The sequence below is a fragment of the Phyllostomus discolor genome, chromosome 1 (assembly GCF_004126475.2).
Source record: "Phyllostomus discolor isolate MPI-MPIP mPhyDis1 chromosome 1, mPhyDis1.pri.v3, whole genome shotgun sequence".
In the NCBI taxonomy this organism is placed as follows: Eukaryota; Metazoa; Chordata; class Mammalia; order Chiroptera; family Phyllostomidae; genus Phyllostomus; species Phyllostomus discolor.
In genome coordinates, this window is record NC_040903.2 from 163365494 (window position 1) to 163379895 (window position 14402).

At 44.2% G+C, this 14402-nt stretch overlaps 1 protein-coding gene across 1 annotated transcript in view; it reads left to right on the forward strand.

Moving 5' to 3' along the window:
* Positions 1-7044: 7044 nt before the first annotated feature.
* TMOD2 (tropomodulin 2) overlaps positions 7045-14402 on the forward strand; it is a 55815-nt gene continuing 48457 nt past the window's right edge. The window contains exon 1 of the mRNA XM_028507278.2: positions 7045-7192. The gene's annotated coding sequence lies outside the window, so the exon portion shown is untranslated. The remainder of the gene's footprint in view (positions 7193-14402) is intronic.

Here is a 14402-nt window from a genome sequence, read left to right on the forward strand (position 1 = left end):
CTGTGCAAAATGAACCTGATAAAAGCCCAGTGAGGAAAAGTCTCTTGGCCCTTCTCCTTTGAGAGATCGGCCACCTTTCCTCCCCAAGCAGATCATGTCTTTGTAGACTTATTCTCATCTGTGGTGGCCAGGGGACGGGGGGTGTCCTGTGGGCACAGTCTCCCCACAGGAAAAGATACGGAGGAATTGGAAGCCTCACACATTACTGGTAAAAATGTAAATTGGTGCAGCTACTTTGGAAAACAGCCTGGCAATTCCTCAAGAGGCTAAACATAAAGTTTCCATATGACCCAGCAACTCCACTTGAAAAGAAATGAAAATGTGTATCTATATAAAAACTTGTGCACAAATGTGCATAGCAGCATTATTCATAATAGCCAAAATGTGGAAACAACCTAAAAGTCCATCAACTGACAAATAAAGAAAATTTGGTATATCCATACAGTATAACGTTATTTGGTCATAAAAACAAAAAAAAAGAATAAAGTACTGATACTTGCTACAGCATGGATGAACCTTGAAAACATTACACTAAGTGAAAGAAGGCAGTCTTAAAGCTCACGTGTTTTATGATTCCACTTATACGAAAGGTCCAGAATAAGCAGATCCAGAGAAGACAGAAAATAGATTAGTGGTTTCCAGGGGCTGGCAATGTGGTGGGAAAGGGGCAGTGACTGCTAAGGTACATGAGGTTTCTTTCTGGGTTTTTTAAAACGTTCTAAAGTTAGATTAGGTGACAGTTACATACTCTGTGAATATGCTTTAAAAAAATTGAACTGTACAGTTTTTAAAAGGGTGAATTTGTGGTCTATAAAATATATCTCAATGAAGTTGCACTTAAAAATGTAAGAATGCTCCATTGCTCAGCTCCAACCATTAACAATCCATGACCAAGCTTGTTTCATCTGCTCCCCACACCGCCCCCCTACCACCACCACTCTCGCACTGGATTATTGTAAAAGCAAACCCCAAACATTATTTTTTCCAAACAATTCAGTATTTTTAGTAATATTTAGTAGTATCTCTCCACAAGAAATCTTAAAATTTAAAATAATACCTTAATATAATTAAACATCCTATGTTCACATTTCCCCCAATTGTCTTATAAATATGGATTTTAAACAGCTGCTTTGGACCTGGCCCATGTGGCTCAGTTAGTTGGGCATCATCCACCAAACTACAAGGTCAAGTGTTCTACTCCCATTCAGGGCACATGCCTGGGTTGTGGGTTTGGTCCCCAATCAGGGCACATGCAGGAGGCAACTGATCAATGGATTAACCAACCAATCAATGTTTCTCTGTCACATCAGTGTCTTTCTTCCTCCTTTCTCCTCTCTCTAGATCAATAAAAGAAATTTCTTTAAAAGCCAACTGATTTATTTAGGTCAAAATCGTTACACTGTATTTGGTTATTTCTCTTATGATATATACCTATAAGCTCTCCCTTTTCTTCTTCCTGCAATTTATTTATTGTTTGTCTCATAGAATTTCCCACATTCTGGATTTTGTTGATTGCATTACTGTGATGTCATTTAACATGATCACTGTTATATGGTGATTCACTTTTAGATACTTGCTGCCAATTACACTATAAATATGACTTAATTCGCTGTTCATCAACACAGCCACCAATGCTGTAGAGCTGACCATATTCTTTGCAGCATATTTGACACAAATCATCAAATGTAATCTGTGTGACAACCGTATATGGTAAGTATTGCAGTACTATACCCAGTCTACAGATGAAGACACTGGGCTTAGAGAGGTTAAAGAAATTTCGTCACAGTCAAGCAGACAATAAATATCTGGATTTAAATGATAATCCATACCTCTCATACTTCTATTACATGATAATATCCCCATGTTTTGCCTGTGGGTTGTGATTCTTGTTTATTTTTATCAACTCTGCAAAATAGTCCTTCAGTCCATCCAAAGAACTTACTTTCACATTTCATCTGTAACACTGAGGATGCTTTCAGCTTAAAGTAACAGAGAACTCCATCTCAAATTGACTCAACAATAAGGATATTTACTATCTCACATAACAAGAAATCCAGAAGTAGGGCAGACCAGGGCTGATTGACTTACTGACTCAACAACAACATCGCAGACCCAGTTCATCCTGTCTCTTTACTCTGCCATCATCAGTGTGTTGGCTTTGTCCTAAGGCTAGATCCCCTGCTGGTTCTAAGATGGCCATTCCAGTCTCAGGTAATGCAGCCATATACAAAAACATCCGTGGAGATGGTGGCGTGTTTCCCTGTATGTCTGTTGAAGAGCAAGAAAACATTCCCAGAAGGCCTTCAGCAGGCCTCTCCTCAGGTCTCCCTGGCCAGAACTGGGTTACATTCCCACCTCTAATCTCTCACTGGCCAGTCAAGAAGGATCCTATTCCCTTTGCCTGAGATAGGTAGGAGTATACCTCTGAGATGGTAATAGGGTCACCTTCCCTATTGGGTGAACACCTAGTGAGGCTTCCGTAAAGAAGAAGAAAGAGGATGGAATGGATGTTGAGCAGGCAAGCAACAGTATCTACTACATGTTTCTAATGAGATATGCTACATTTTCCATTGTGAATAATAAAAATACTTCATTATAACAGCCACACAGAACTTTTTACTTTCTATCAAGTGATTTTTACTGTTGTTGTACAAGCTTCCTTATCTGCATGAGGAAGAGACTAGAATAGATGATTTGTAAGGTCCATTTCAGCTCTAGGAGTTCTGTCTAAAAATTTATATTTTCATTTTTCAAGAAACAAATTGAAAACTTACACCTACTAGATATACTCCAGAAATGGTGATGGGTTTCAACCGATTATAGGTATGGCTGCCATCCTTTTCTCCCTTAGAAATTTTTTAAAGTATATTTTATTGATTATTACAGTTGTCCCATTTTTCTCCCCTTTATTTCCCTCCTCCCTGCACCTCCCCTCCCACAAGCATCCCTCCCCACCTTAATTCATGTCCATGGGTCATACATATAAGTTCTTTGGCTTCTCCATTTCCCATGCTATTCATAACCTCCCTGTCTATTTTGTACCTACCATTTATGCTTCTTATTCCCTGTACCTTTTCCCTGGTTCTCCCCCCTTTACCTCCCTCTCCCCACTGATAACCCTCCATGTGGTCTCCATTTCTGTGATTCTGTTCCTGTTCTAGGTGTTTGCTTAGTTTGTTTTTATTTTTAGGTTCAGTTGTTGATAGTTGTGAGTTCGTTGTCATTTTACTGTTCATAGTTTCAGTCTTCTTTTCCTTAGGTAAGTCTGTTTAACATTTCATATAATAAGGACTGGATGATGATGAACTCCTTTAACTTGACCTTATCTGGGAAGCACTTTATCTGCCCTTCCATTCTAAATGATAGCTTTGCTGGACAGAGTAATTTTGGATGTAGGTCCTTGCTTTTCATGACTTTGAATATTTCTTTCCACCCTCTTCTTGCCTGTAGGTTTCTTTTTGAGAACTCAGCTAGTCTTCTTTAAAAAAACAATTTTATTTATTTATTTATTTCTAGAGAGGGGATGGTAAGGAGAAAGAGAAACATCAATGTGTGGTTGCCTCTCAAGCGCCCCCTACTGGGGACCTGGGCCAGGCATGTCCCGTGAGTGGTAATCAAACCCCTACCATTTGATTTGCAGGTTGGTGCTCAGTCCAATAAGCCACACCAGCCAGGGTCTCAACTGATAGTCTTATGGGAACTCCTTTGTAGGTGACTGTCTCCTTTTCTCTTGCTGCTTTTAAGATTCTGTCCTTTAATCTTGGGTAATGTTATTATGATGTGCTTTTATGTGTGCTTCTTTGGCCTCACTTCTTTGGGACTCTCTGAGCTTCTCAGACTTCCTGGAAGTCTATTTCCTTTGCTAGATTGAGGAAGTTCTCCTTCATTATGTTTTCAAATAAGTTTTCAATTTCTTGCTTTTCCTCTTCTCCTTCTAACACCCCTATGATTTGGATGTTGGAACATTTAAAGTTGTCCTGGAGGTTCCTAAGCCTCTCTTTTTTTTTTGAATTCTTGTTTCTGCATTCTCTTCTGGTTGGATGTTTATTTCTTCCTTCTGCTCCAAAGTGTTGAGTTGAGTCCTGGTTTCCTTCCCTTCACTGTTGGGTCCCTATATATTTTTCGTTATTTCACTTTGCATTGCCTTCATTTTTTCCTCTATTTTGTGACCACACTCAACCATGTCTGTGAACATCCTGATTACCAGTGTTTTGAACTCTGAATCTGATAGGTTGGCTACCTCTTTGTCACTCAGTTGTTTTTCTGGAGTTTTGATCTGTTCTTTCATTTGGGTCATATTTCTTTGTCTTGGCACACCTGTTATAAGGGGTGGAACCTTAGGTATTCACCAGGGCAGGCAACCCATGTCACTGCCTTGTGGCACTGTCTGTGGGGGAGGGGTCAGCACTTTCAGTCACTTCCCCGACTACCCACAAGCAAATTGGGCCCTTCTGGTGCTGATTCCCAGGTGAGTGAGCTTGTGTACATTCTAGGGTCCTGTGAGTGTGGGAGTTTCTCCTGCCACCACAATTCCCACAGGTTTTTTCATTCAGAGGTTTTTGAGGCTTTATTTCCCCACCCTGGAACCCTGGGTTGTGCAATCTGACTTGCTCCCCAGTTGTTCCTCCTACTTTATCCACACCCAAATGTGGGACCACCCAGTCTGCCAGCCACCACCTTGCTGGTCCTCCAGCTGCAACCTTGCCATGCATCCTCTCACACTGGTTACCTGTCTCCGCCCCTCCTACCAGTCTGGATGAATGTTTCTTTTTCTTTTTTTTTAATATTTTATTTATTTATTTTGAGAGAGAGAGAGGGGGCGGGGGGGGGAACATCAATGTGCGGTTGCTGGGGACCGTGGCCCAGGTATGTGGCCTGACTGGGAATTGAACCTGCGACACCTTAGTTCACAGCCCACGCTCAATCCACTGAGCTATGCCAGCCAGGGCTGAATGTTTCTTCTTTAACTTCTTGGTTGTTGGACTTCCATACAGTTCAATTTTCTGTCAGTTCTGGTTGTTTTTCATTTTTAAATTTGTTGTTGTCCTTCTTCTGATTGTGTGAGGAGGCAATGCATATCTACCTATGCTTCCATCTTGGCCAGAAGTACAGAAATTTTTAGAGAGATTTAAAGAACTAAATTGACTAAAATTCATGATATCTGTCCATTAAATTTTAACATTAAAAATACAGGGGTTATCTATTCTACTTTCCTCATTCATCCATTAACATCTACTTGCTGCCAACCCTCCTGGTATAGACAGATTGATTAGAAGTTCTTTTCATAATGTTTCCTTTATTTGGTGCCAACATCCTCCTGGAACTTATATATGGCCCTGGGCTTGTCAGATAGCTCTTGTATCTCTGCTTTGACTGCCAGCTATGACTTTGAAATCATTTTTGTGCCTGCTTGCTTTCACAGTCTTTATCTGAATAATGCTCCATTCATTTCATCACACACAGACATGTTACACTACTGAGTATCTTTGCTATATCAAACCTTTACTACTTTTTCTTATCCGAATAAAATCGCTTGCCTGGCTGGTATGGCTCAGCTGGTTGAGTGTTATCCCACAAAGCCAAAGGTCGCCAGTTTAATTTCCGGTTAGGGCACATGCCTGGTTTTCAGACCTGGTCTCCAGTCGGGGTGCATGTGAAAGGGAACTGATGGATATTTCTCTCACACACTGATGTTTCTCTCCCTCTCTTTCTTTCTACCTTCCTCACTCTAAAATAAAAAAAATAATTTTTTAAAATGCTTTATTATTTTCAGTGTATGCCTACCTTCGGTTTTCTCTGGGAAAACTGCCAGCTTGATCTGTAAGCAGTCCCATTATCTAACAGAAGGCTATGATTTGTGACAAGCACACAATATAAAGTCAAAGATATCATGTCTGTTACACAGGACATTTGGAATAACACCAGGAAAACATAGAAATGTAATTTAAGCTGGTTTGGTCACACCTCCATTTCATTTAACTCTTTCCAAGATGAGACTTGTCATTCTGGTGAGGAGGCTCAGGGTGCCATCCAGTATCACAGTTGATGGTGGAAACCACACTGGTCTCTCAGCCAGCAGTGCCTGTGAGCCACTGTTCATCATGCTAGTTCCAAAAGCCCTGGAGAATTCACTTTATTTTCTGATGCAGCCCCCTTGCTGGGGAAGGTATGGCCCTGTTTTGAAACACAGAAAAGAAAGACAGTGCTGTGGGTGCCTCTTTAGGGAATGCCAGAGTACCCAGGGTGGAAGGAGAAAGGATAGGCTTAATGACCAGTTGGATGACCTTGGGTAAGTCATATCACCTCTCTGTGTCTTTAGAACTCTGGCTGGAGAAAGCTCTTCACTCTGTATCTCACAGGTTATCACAAAAATCAAGTGAGAACATGAATGGGGAAGTATTTCACAAATGCAAAGTGGTGTTGTTACTTTCCAATAGAGAATTTCCTCTGCAGCACTTCTTTCCCCACATGATTCCTGCACAGGTCGCGCAGATGATGATGCTGTTTCACCTCCATTCACCCTTTGCCTGTTTCAGGCAGAGATTACACCTGGAATGCTGCTTGCATCCACTATTTTTCTTTTTCTGTTAAAGATTTTATTCATTTTTAGGGAGAGGGGGAGGGAGGGGCAAAAAGAAAGGAAGAGAAACATCAACGCGTGAGAGAAATATTGATCAATTGCCTCTCACATACAGTATCTCAGATACTGTATCTGAGCCTCGTCTCCATCTGAACTGGGTCTTGACGAGGCTGCCACGTTAAGGTGTTCACTCACCCAACAGCTCCCCACAAGACTGAAGAGTCCCTGCCACCCACCCTATCTGTGTCCCTATCTTCTCAAGAGAGCCTGCACAGCGTTTCCCCAAGGCTGAGACTCGACTCTCCCGCAGAGCCCTTAAGGGGTCGGGACGTAGATTCTGGAAGACAACGCTTGCTGGGCAGGGACGAAGTGGAGGCGAGGAGCGGGCAGGGGGTCCCGCGTTCGCGCGGGCGCAGCGCGCCGCGGGAACTACGCTTCCCAGCGTGCTCCGCTGCCGCGCTCCCGGGCGCCGCGCCCGCCAGCCGTCAGGGAGCCGCTTGCTGATCGCCGCGCTCGCCCGGCTTCGGCGCCGCCCCTGCTCGTGGCCCGGCTACCTAGAAGCTGAAGGACTGACAGCTCACACTGCCGGCAGCGGGATGGGTGCTCGGATGGGTGAGCGCGCGGAGGGCTGGGAGGGGTCGGGCTGGGGCCAAGTGCTGTCTGCAGCCCCGGTCTGCAGCGCCAGGGCAGCCGCTCCTTCCCTGTGGCTGGAGGATGCTCCGCAGCGTCGGAGCTCGGCCGGCAGGGTGCGGAGAGCGGGGCTACCTCGTGCCTCCAGTGCGGGGCTGCGCAGAAGAGAGCTATGCTTGGAGATGCGCAGGCGGGAGGCGCCTGCGGGTGTGTGTTCCACGCCCTGCACTGCGGCTCCGCTGCCTCTGCAGCCCTCCGGGCCGCTGCTGGGAGGGCGCGGTCTTCTGTCCTCCCTGGGCTGCGGGGTTGGGTTTTTCCACACTGGGCTTTGTTCACCACTTTCCTCTCCTGTGAATATATGACGAGCTCCCGGTACCTAACTAATGCCTCGCACTGCATCGTTAAAGCGGGAGATGGGGAAGGGTGGGGTAGGGTGGACACCAGCTGCGTCTTTTTCTAAGACCCCCGGAGCTGTCATCTGCAGGGAGTTTCAGCCTCCGAGCAAGCAGCATTCAGAGAGCGGCCTGATGCAGGTCCTTGAGACCCTTATATTTTTCCTGGTTAAAGAAAAGGTAGCAAGTGTTCTCTTGAGTCTTCTTCCTAAATTTACCCTGTTGACCTGCAGAAATGAAGCTTGATTTTTTAATGCCGTAATAATAATATTAACACGAGTCTTCTCATGGGAATTTTTACTTAAAGTATTCAAAGGTTGGAAGCTGATGCAGGCCAAATGCAAATTAGCAATGAAATGCTACGGCATCATCTTGCCCATTAGACATCCGAATCACGAGGCACTTGGAAAGGCAATGAAAAGAATATCGAAGCAGGTGTTTTTAGGACAGGTTCCTGTCTTAACTCTACGATTAAGAAGCTGAGGGACTCTGGGCAAGTCCCTTCACCTCTCTGAGCCTCTTGCATGTAAGATGGGACGTTTGGGTAAATGATTTCTAAACCTGTGTTCTCCCAAAATTCTCGTAACGGAACTGAAGGGATGAGGGGGCTCTGTTCAACACCATCGTGAAGACCCTGATTGTGATAGAGCAAGTGGCTTTACCCTGGAGAGGAGGAAAGATTTTTCCGGGTTTATGCAATCTAATTTTTTTAAAAAACAAAAGTGATTTCCTTTATCTATTCTCTTTAGTCTGACCCAGTAAATGTGCATTACCACTGTTTTAATTTTTGTCAATTACTGTAAATTTGTAGGCAACGTGTTATGTTTGTTTTTGATTTGCTGAAAGTGGAATGATGAGATCAGCAGGTAAAGGGAGAAGCAAATGGCCCCCCAGGGTAGGCTGCAGTCGTCACATGTGGGCAATAGGGCTGTGGGGAGGAAGCCCCAGCAAGAAGTAAGCAGAGAGCATATCCACTGAGGAAAAGAGAGGGCTGGGTGCTGATGGGTTTATTTGAATAATAAATACTACACAATAGAAGGAATGAGAGAACCAGAAAACCACTGCAATGCAAACCCTAATGTAACTGATTGAGACAAGGACTCATCCACAGTTACAGCACCTTTGAGTGAGCCCTGACCAGCAGTGCGGCTCAGTTGGCCAGGCGTTGTCCAGGTCCCCAGTTCAGTTCCCCATCAGGGCACCATGCTTGGGCTGCAGGTCCCCCCCCCCCCCCCCCCGCCCCCGCAGCACATAGGAGGCTCAAACGGGTGATGTTTCTTTCTCACATCGGTGTTTCTCTTCCTCTCTTTCTCTCTCCCTTCCCCCTCTCTAAAAAATTAATTAAATTAATTAATTAAATCTTTTAACATTTCTGAGTGAATTGTTGGAAAACAGGATTTTCACATTTTTTCAAAGCATCTCACCACAGATTGTCTAGGAAACCTGAGGCCTTATAGTGAAGAGATGAGCAAGTTACCACTGGAGCCTGGTGATCAGGCTTACTAGTGCCTGGAATGAGTCTCCTGCTGAGATGCAGTCAGGTCATAATTTCACCCATGGTGTGTTCCTGCCAGGAAGACTGGAGGAGTGGGGAGTATTGTAGCTTAAAATACTCAAGTGATGTGACAACCAGTTGGGGCGTGTGAACATTGGATCCTAAATCAGAAAAAAAAAATAGCTGTAAAAGATGATTTGGGACAATTAGGGAAAATTGAATGTCTTGAATATTAGATAATATTATGGAATCACTTTGAATTTTTTAGATGCAGTAGTGGTACTGTGGCTATGCAGGACCCTGTCCTTAATCTGTCAAGATGTGTGTCTTAGAGGCAGAATGTCTTGACATCTGCAACTTTCAGCCGGTTCAGGAAATAAGTATAAGAGTTGGGGAGCAAGCTCAGAAATACAGTGGAGTGATGACATTTGGTGAATCAAAGACTGTGGTATAGATGTGCTTGTTATATTATTTTAACTTTTTGTAGATTGAAACTTTTTAAATTAAGAAATTGGGAGATATCAATAGAGTCAATAAGTACATAAAGGAAAGCATTGTAGAGGACTGGGTGGTTGGTGACGGACAGCTGCAGTGAGTTCATGGGGAATGCACAGTTGGGTCCCTTTCTTGGTTCATTCTGGCTACTGAGTCATTTTCTTAGGACACCCACCTCCTAACTATAACCTCAAAGTATTAGCAATTACCAAACCTTAGAAATTCCAGCCCTACTCAACAACCATCTTGAACGCACTGCCCCTTTCCTCTCTGTGTTCAAGATCTGTGTAAATGCAGAAGCTTCCAGGTGGTTGTTTTTTTGTTTGTTTGTTTTGTTTTGAGTTAGGGAAGTGTTGGAGAAAGGACAGGTCCAGTTTTTTTGACAGAACAGAAGATGTAGGGTTTCCTCTGATTCCCTTTATTTGTAAATCACATGCAACCAATTGTTTCCTTATAGACTATAAGTGGTTCAAAAAGGTGCATAGAAGGCATGTGCAAAAGAGACTTCCTGTATCCAGGCCAAGAAAACAGAAATAACTCTTGATAATGTTATACAGAACCTTGTGCTACAAGAATATTTTTGCTATACCTGCAATGTATATATAAAAATACTGCTTTTATGTTTTGCCCTGCTGTTTTGGCATCAAGGCCTCTCTTTCATGTCTGTTGCCAGTATTCTGGATTCCTCCAGTGACGGCTGAATAGAGAGGAAATGAGAAGGTCAGCTCTAGGACTGTAGATGACAGGAGTTTGTGAAGCAGGGTACAAGACTAGCCGTGCCAGGTTTGTACATAAGGAGTAAGAACCAAATATGAGGCACGAGCCCTAAGAAAAAACTGGAGGCCTCTCATCAGAAGGGTTGGAGAGGTCTAGAGTGTAGGGTGCGGGCTGCTGTTCAAGCCTGTATATGCAAGGACTGCCGTCTCTGTTGTGGATTGCTGACAGCCATTCTGTCTGGGCAGTGCCCGTTCCAAACCAGTTGCTAAATATTTTGCCAATAATCTTGTTAAGCATTTGTGAGTCACAATACCTACAGAGAAAGAGGCAAGATACATGGCTCAAAAACTACATTAGCCATCAGAAGCCAGGAGGGTATGTGAGCTGAGAGATAAAAGTAGGGAACCCATCATGCTAGTCAGGAAGTGAAAAGCTTATAACTTCCCAAAGGCAAGGTGAGAGGAGATGGCTAGCATCAATAGGCAGTTAAAAACTAGCCCTGGCTGGTATGGCTCAATGGATTGAGCACCATACTGCAAACCAAAGCATTGCTAGTTCGATTCCCAGTCAGGGCACATTCCTGGGTTGCAGGCCAGGTCCCCAGTAGGGGGTGCCTGAGAGGCAACCACACAGTGATGTTTCTCTCCCTCTCTTTCCCTCTCTAAAAAAAATCTTAAAGAAAAAACAACAAAACTAAAAGACACAGATACCCAAGTGGAAGGCAAGGAGGTAGACAGAAATGGGGACTCCTGGGAAAACAGAGAATAGGGCTGGACAAAGGGAAAAGGAAGCAGGAAGTAGAACCTGACAAGAGAATTAGAAACCAGGTGGCAGACTGGGCAGACAGTAAGACTTCCATGCTAAAGAGCTTCTGCCCCAGGCCAGGAAGTTTCTTGACTACTTCTTGCCCTACTTCTTGACCAGGTGGAAACCAGTCTTGTACTTTTGAAAGCCCACTTATGGTGGCTTGCTACACCTGGCAACACTGACTCAAGGCTCTTACAGGGTGCTGCCTCTCTATATTTAACAGATAATGACAGGAAGAACGAATACCCCAAATAGGAGATTATGCCCTGACCAAGGACAAACGAGAAGTGGCTTTGACTGAGGGTTTGCATGTGGTAGGCACTGAACCCAGTACACACATTATCTTACTTAGCATCCCCTCCACCTTCTGGGACAAGTACTTGTTTTTTGCCCATTTTGCAGAGAAAGAAATGAGGCCTGCAGAGGTGGTCACCCACTCATGGATCTGTAACCATTAGACTGAGGGCTGTTTGATTCCAGGGCTCATACGTTTAGTCTGATGTGTTCTGAACCTGAAGAGGGGCGGTCGCTAGTGGGCACATGGTTTTAAAAGGAGACTGTTTTCAAGCACAGTTTGAGCTATGCCAACTTTGTGTCATAAGATTGGCCAGTAAGAACAAATAGTCTCAGACACAGACTCTCCATTCCCGTAAGATCTGTTCCTCATCGCCTCCAGCTTGTTCCTTCCGATTGCCTTGTCACATTTTTGCCTGAAGTTCCTCCTGTTCCATCCTATTCTCTGTGCTTTATCTCCTGCAAGAATTTCATATAGTATGACAGAAGCCATTTGGCTGTTTAAAAAGAAGCAGACTTGGTTGACTGTGCCATCCTCAAATAGCTAGATTCCAAAGTATAGGCTATGTGCTTTGTACACATCTTTGTATTTACCCACAGCTAGAAAGAAATTAAATATGGAAGATCAGTTCAAGTTTTATTGGAGGAAATGTTGATATGCTGATTCTATGCTGCTTCATTTGTTTTAGAAAATGTAGAGTTGGCTCTAATATAAATTGGCTCCTGTAAAAATTATGACATATTGAAAATATGTGATAAAGAATAATAACTTCCCACTTACTGACTGCCCGCACTTGGGATTAAGTCATCACCAGTACAGTAGGAATCTGAGTCCCTCATCCAATCAAGTCCCCCTCCCCCACCCTCCCTCCCAGGGTGCTCTGTCCTTTCCGTGAGCAGTCCTTTGCATCTTTCCCAGATAGGTATGCACTCTGAAGCAACTGGTGGCACTGTTTTGCTCATTTAAAAAACTTTTCACTAGGATTTTACAAGTAGTTTTTGTTCACTCTTTTGTAAAAATCACTCTCAGGTTTTGATTGCACAGCTTGTTTTGGCTTTGGTGCTAAGTCTTTGCATATAGGCAGGGCCAAAGGTCGGGTGCTCGGTGTTGTATCTGATTTTCCTTTTTCATACCATAGTTGCACAAAGAAGGTAGTGGAAAGAAAAGCAAAGAAAGCCACTCCCCTTGATTTCCTTCTCAGGGCTTATATCTTTGGATAATGTAAAGAGTTATTTGAGGGCCCAGTCATCCTCCCTTCAGCTCAAGTCCCTACTCCCGGTTTCCGGTGTCCGTTTTCCTGACTGGCTCGGGTGTGCGCCCACCTGGGCTCCCAAAGCCTTATCTGCCTCGCTTCATTCCACTGTGCACGTTAGTATCTCGTTGCCTGTTGAGCTCTTGCCATGGGACAGACAGTCTTCCGGAGGTGAGGCTGTGGCAGTGCTTTGCAAACTTTCCACTGCGGCATCACTAACGGGGGGAGGACCAATGTGAACCCTTCTGGGCCCTGGGTGAGGCTAAAGCAGGCCAGCCATGAGCCAGAAATTTGCAACTTGATTTTGAAAGCTATGTGAATGCTTCATTCTTCACCATAGTATATCTGTATTTGTTATTAAAAAATAATAACTAGCTTTTCCCCAAATCCTCAGCTCTAAGTTGTACTCCAGGAGGATGCATGCACCTTTTATTTTTCCCCCTCTGGCTTTGAGATTCTCCTGGTACATTGGCACAACACATGCAATTTGTTTCATCAGGTAGTTACATAGTATTAACGTGTTATTGTAACTACTTAATTAATGTGTCTCTCACCGCTAAACCATAGGCTCAGTTGGGGCACAGGATATCATCTGTTTGGTTTACTCCTATTGCCCTGGCAGTGTCTGGAAAACATGGGCTTTCAATAGATATTTGTTGAATAAACATACAAACCTGAGCTGGAGAAGGAACATAAAGAATTTTGACATTGTCCCTGTCCCCTGAGAGTTTGTGGTATAGTTGGAGAGAGAACCGTGTATGTAACTTGCATGAAAAGGTAACAGGAGGGCAAGGGGTGAACAGCAAATTGTTAACAGGCAATTCAAATCGAGGAAGCAGAGCAACTTCTGTGGGCTTAGATAGCCTCAGAGAATTCCGTGACAGAGCAGGAGGCAGTGGGTATAGTGGAACGAGCTCTGGACCAGTGGGTCACTTCACCTCTCTGAGCTCATTTCCTTCATCTGACAGTTGTTGCACAATATCTGTTGGACGCCTGCTCTAGTTCAAGACCTGTGCTGAAGGCCAGGATTATAACAGTAAATAAAATTGATACAGTCCCCACCCTCACAGAGATTAGCAAGGACGACAAAGATAAAATATGCAATTGCAATAAAGTCAAGGAAAGCTCTGATCAAGGTGTGTGCCATGGGGATGGGGAGAACAAGGCCTCTCTAAGGAGTTCAAGCTTTCGTTGAGGCTGGACAGCAGTGAGCAGGAGGAGGAGCGGATGAGAGTGCTATGAGCAGAGGGAACAACATAAGGCATGATCCAGGAATTGGAAGTGGTCCAGGAGGCTGGAGCCAGGAGGAGATGGAGGGAGTCCCACTCAGGATGAGGCTGGTAAGGATGACAAGAGGCCAGACTGTGAATTTGAACTGTCCTCAAGGCAATGGGAAGCCTCTGGAGAATTGTAAGCAACTAGAGCAGAGTTGTTTAAAAAGATTACTTTGGTCATTTGCATGGTGAATGGATTGAAAGCAGGTAAGAGGGATGGGGCAGTGCAGTAGAGTGAAGTGGGTGGAGTCTTAACAGATTTAGGTAAAGACAGGGTTTGGTGATTGAGGGCTAAAGAGGAGACAAGGAAGAGAAGGTGTCAAGAATGTGCGCCGCACACCCCCCACCCCCCCGCCGCCCCAGGCCCTGGTCAGGTAGCTCAGTTGGTTAGAGGGATGCCCTGATACACCAAGGTTGAGGGTTCAATCCCCAGTCAGGGCATATATAAGAAGCAACCAGCAAATA